Source organism: Dermacentor andersoni, chromosome 9 (genome assembly GCF_023375885.2).
Source record: "Dermacentor andersoni chromosome 9, qqDerAnde1_hic_scaffold, whole genome shotgun sequence".
NCBI classification, from domain to species: Eukaryota; Metazoa; Arthropoda; class Arachnida; order Ixodida; family Ixodidae; genus Dermacentor; species Dermacentor andersoni.
The window spans coordinates 9,719,640-9,724,868 of record NC_092822.1 but is presented as its reverse complement, the minus strand read 5'-3'; the positions used below and the strand labels follow the sequence as shown (position 1 = coordinate 9,724,868).

The window sequence follows — 5,229 nt, the reverse complement described above, 5'->3', positions numbered from 1 at the left end:
TTCTGTGACCATTCTATTGCCCAGCGCCTGTAGATGGCCACCATGTTTTGTTATTGTCGGGGCTAGGGGCACGGCGCAGACCACAGCGCATTTGCGTTTGTCAAGTCGCCTGCACTGGCTGGTTTCAAAAGCACTGCAGCCATATTGTAACTGAATGCCCTTAAGTGTGTATTCTTTAGTGCAATCACATTTCAGATGACAAAAATATACCAAGGCGATAAGTTAGTGAGAGCACCCTGCAACCCCGTCTGCTTCAATGCAGTTGCAACATCCAGGGTGTCTACCAAGTTGACATTTCCGAATTCCCCCAAGTTTTCCAGGTTTTCCCTGAGCACCTTTGCGAAATTGCCTGAGTGATACAGAATTTTGTTTTATGTCAAGACGGGCTGACACCATATCGCCCGATGCTGTCACTCTTTAGTAAGCATGTTAAAAAATTTTAAAATAAACGACTTAATACAGTTTTAATAGTAAAAAGAAGGGTCTATTTTATTTAAAAAGAAAACGGAAGAGAGGGGTTAGTAAAATGCACAGCGAATAAAATATATTTGAAAAAATGGCAAAACCCTGTGCGAATTCAGTCGAACATTTGGAAATACTGTACAAAGAAAAAGGAGGTGCATATAGGAGCAAATATTTTCAAATATGGGCTATTTCTATCAACTCATAGCAAGCTCATTGGTATGAGGCCCGAACTTTGTCAAGAGTGAGATTCTTTCTCAGCAGCTGGAAAGTCAAGCTAAAGTGTCCCGACATATTCTCGGCCTGCGTGCAAGGAGTTTACTAAGCTTTTAGTGGCTCGTGAGTGTCCAGGCACACTCCGTGGTGGGACGCAGGAAAGCGGTGATCACCGGCGAGCGGAGCAAGGAGAGGAGGCACGCCATGCCAGTAGCGCTGTGCAAGTGGGCGCGTGCAAGAGCACGGACATGCGCAGCGGGGTGCGCGCACATCGGCGACAAACCTTGCAGCCATATGGCTGTGATTGCATCCCATGCTCCCATCCCATCTGGGATGTGAGCATGGGATGTGATTGCATCCCATCCCATGCGGCATCCGTTTGCAGAACAGTTCAGACAACAGCAACAGAGGCAGTCATAGACAGGCTTTCGCCTATCGCAGTTTAGGTCAGCAAAGTGCCCATAGATTTTTGAGCTCAAGCTCCTTCAAAGAAGTGGTGGCACGTTTTATTCCTAGGACAATTCCTCTATTCTTGTTCTCCTTCTGCTGCACGTTCCCCCCACGGACCACTTGAAGCATCCTCTTGGTAAGTTGTACAGTCGTCCGATTTTTTTGGACTCCTTAGGGACCGCGAAAACGTCCGAAAAATTGGGCAGTCCGAAAAAATGAATGCAAGTTTTTTAGAGCCCTTAGAGGCTCAAATCACCACAGGCATGTCTAAAGAAGCTCTAAAGGCCTGCCGGTACACTTATTAGGCATATCGATGCTCGTACTGCGACGGGAGACGATGCATGCACGAGTGCATAATTAAAGAGACCCTGACACGATTTTGCCAATTTTCTACAAACGTACTGAGCCGTTCGAGTAGGTACTTTTGATCATTTACTTATGCAACTAAGTGCTCCACATAAATCGTGTAATTTATTATAAGGTTTTAAAAATGTACATCGCTGCCGATCGCAGCACACTGCTAGGCTGAATTTTTCAGCCGCCCCTACCCATTTGACGTCATCCACCCAATTAATGTCAGTAGAGCGAGCTATCTGAGTGGCTGCTCAGGTCGCATCATCGATAATTTTTCCAACTTCGTGGTGAACAAATGTTGTTCTTAATAGTTGGAATGTGAGTTAATTTGTTTCTATAAAAAGAAAATAACAGAAAGAGAATGCACAAGAACAATTTTTCGGTACACCTAAGCACTTCCGGCACACAGCAAGTGTCGTCTGCTTGTGTTACAACATGCTTCGTTTTGACGAGAGCTCTGCGGTCAGTGTCAGTCTTTTCGCAAGCACCATGATTCGCCTTTGTTGCGTTGTAGGCTGCAAATGTAGCGAATGGCAATATGTCAAGCTGCGACATCGTGTCCCTCTGCAAGGCAGCAGACGAGCGGAGTGGCTTTAGTGCATCCAACTGTTGCTACTATCCGATCGGCGACTGTATTTGTGCGTTTGCAGCTGTCACTTTACACCAGAGGATTACTACCACAATAGCGTCTCGAGAGTCCGGTATTCGGGTAAACGCAGGCGCAAAGAGGCAGGGCCTGGCTGTTTGACAGTGCCATTTCACGGGATGAGCAGAAGTACAAACGTGAATGGTCTAAAGCCCATTAAACTTTGTAAAGTAGCGACACTCTCCTCCTCCGCCTTCACTCCTCGTTTCTCCTCATTCACGCTCCCTCCTCGACCGTGGCGCCACCTACACTGCTCGAGCGTAGCAACAACGCCAACATATTCTCCTCACCACTTCGTAGACGCTTCTCGAGCAAAAATGGCGCTGAAGCAAGGCACGAGGGCCCACGTGATGCTATTAGGCCAATAGCGACGCGGCGTCGGCCAGAGCGTGCGAGGAGGAGGTGGCATTCTTCAAAGCATGGCACTACTTTACGAAGTCTAAGGGGATTTAGAATGGTCTGCACGATGCAGCCACCTGGTGGCACAGTGCTCAACCAAATACAGTAGCAGTAACGAAGTGTATTCTTTACTGTTGGTGTAAATTTTCTGCAGGAGTGTAATCATCAACACGTTGTTTTTGTAAATGTTTAAAATGTTTTACACTTGGTTAGAGCAATATTAGCTCTTTGCTTGGCTGGTTAATTAAGCTATGCGCCGCCAGGTGGCTGGACCGTGGAGACCGATCGGGTCGCTCACGTACGACTACACTAAAGTTTCATCAGTTTATGCCTCCACTCTTCCGTCGAAATGCCCAGCTCGCTTGTGGTTACCAGAATACCAGACATGTTCGCAGCTGCGACAGAATGCTCGCAACACACACTGCTTCGACAGATCTCGCTTGGAGTTGACTGCCAAGCAGCTGGCGGAGGGATTGGAGAGGCTTCGCACGCTCGCTCCTAGAGAGCCGGAAGTAGAAGACACGACGCAGAGCCTGTAAAGGCAGAGCTTGGCCCCAATCACTAGACGAACGAGTTGAGGCGAAAATGCATGCCTATGGAGGAGGGTAGCTTGTAATTGTCCATAACTTTCTTCATATGAGATGCTTTACACAAATTGTGGTGCAAATGATTAACTTTAGCTGTACCCTACGTGCCTACAAAATTTGACCAAACCATTTCAGGGGCCCTTTAAAGAAATACATACTGTGTCCCACAACAATTGCCCCTTCCTACGCTTGTTAAGCTTCACCGAAATACTTTGCGTGTGCCCCACCGTGTAATATTTCCGATTTGAAGCGAAACTGGCTTTCTGGAACTGGTATTATGCAACGCGCAGTGCATTCCGAGCTTCGAAGCCAGTCGCAAGAATTTCAAAGGCGGAGTCAATGTCATTGCTGACAGCGGCAAATTCTTTCAATGGAACACACGGCACCGAACGTCGAAGCAGCTAGGCCTAGCGTTGCTGCGGTGGTGGCTATGGCTGCCAGCGGATTTGTGTGCAACAGCGCCAGTTCGAGGCAGCGAGGTAATCAAAATGGCAGCAGTGGTGGCTTTGATTAATGACGTTTTGGACCTGCGATCATGGCAAAAAGTCTGAAAAATCAGACGGCAAAGGGTTCTTGAGTCCGACATTTCAAAGGTTCTTATACATTGACTATGGGGTATGTGGTGGTGCCATGAAGCCGTTCGAATTATCGGGCGTCCGCAAAATCAGTCGTTGACTACACTGGCAACTCCTCCAGCCGACGACGGGGCGTCAAAGACGATCCGTTACGATTCTTCTCTGTTAGTAGAGTCAGCATTAGGACGACTTTCATTCCCTTTCAATAAAATTACAGCTAATTTTCTCTGATATAAGCACAAATTCCCTGAGTATTTCCAGACTATTCTAAATCCCTGAGAATTCCCGGTTTTCCCGGTTGGTAGACACCCTGGACATCGCACAGTTGGCCAAGATCTTTTTTGAGAGATTGCATATCTACAGAGGTTTCTGGTGGCACAGTACAAAAGACTAGACGACATCTAGTGTCCTATACTTTTGTTTTTTTTAAAGGAGTATCATATTTGTGTGGCGTGCTATCACCCTCTTGCTAAAAGCTGCTGCTGCAACACTACTTTTGTAGAGTACTATCGTTCCAAGGGCCCTGTTGAGGCACGAGGGCTAGTGTCATCGACACGTTTTACTACATTATTCCTGCATAACGAAACACTTATGGGATAGCAGACATCTGTAATCACTGTCATGTTTTTACAGTGAAACTTCATTACTACAAACACTGCATTAACTAACTTTTCAGATTAACAAACTTTTCAGAAATTCCCTGCCAACTTTTTATGGTTCCAATTTCAGTACTACGAACTTCAGAATACCGAACTTTCCAGAATAATGATCGTTATTCAGTGTCCATCTCATGTCAACAACACCTCAGTACTACGAACTAACATTCCGACATTTGGGGTTTCCTAGTTTTCAGCGTATCCCTTATGGCAGCCGAAATAGTAACTTGGCAGACAAAGCGCAGAAAGTGGATGCCGCAGTGCATTGGTTCGGAAAACCTGAGATGGTGCTCAACAACAATGCATGAGAATTTTTTTAACCTATTGCGGAGGCAACAACGCATCAGGTTTTGGGAGAGTATGCTCCGACCAGGCAGGTGTCGCCAAGCAACGGAGGTGCGTCTCTTCTTTCTGTGCATCCCTCTTTCTTTCGCGCTTCCTTCTGCAGCCATACTAGCTATGCGCACGAAGAAATGTAACCTCTGTGTTCGCGGGGATGCCACACTTCACACTTTGTTGACTGTGTTGTTTGCGCTTTGGAATAGTTCAGGTGTCCATGGCAAAGAAAGTCCAAGTGCAATGAGATCCTGTCGTGCCCTGCACACTCTGTCCTTTAGGTGCGAGTGAAAGTGCGCAAGGCAAGAGGAGAATCATGATGGCTTCACGAGTGCCGCCTTCCCGCCCGAGGGGGCAGGGGTAAGTTGGTGCTCTTGGCCATCGCTGTGCATGGCTGCAAGTGTGGCTGAGCGCATATGCAGCCGCGCACCCCACTTTAGAGGTAATCTGCCGCGTGTGCAAACTGTCGGCTTGCCAAGATGGCGTGGCACCATGTAAGCTGTCTTAGCAAGCGTTTAGTGTAAAGTTTCGGTGACCAGTTGGAGCAA

At 47.2% G+C, this 5,229-nt stretch overlaps 1 protein-coding gene across 2 annotated transcripts in view; it reads right to left on the bottom strand.

The window, feature by feature from the left end:
* Window positions 1-5,229, bottom strand: part of LOC126526989 (uncharacterized) — a 117,947-nt gene that overhangs the window by 405 nt on the left and 112,313 nt on the right. The window lies entirely within an intron of this gene.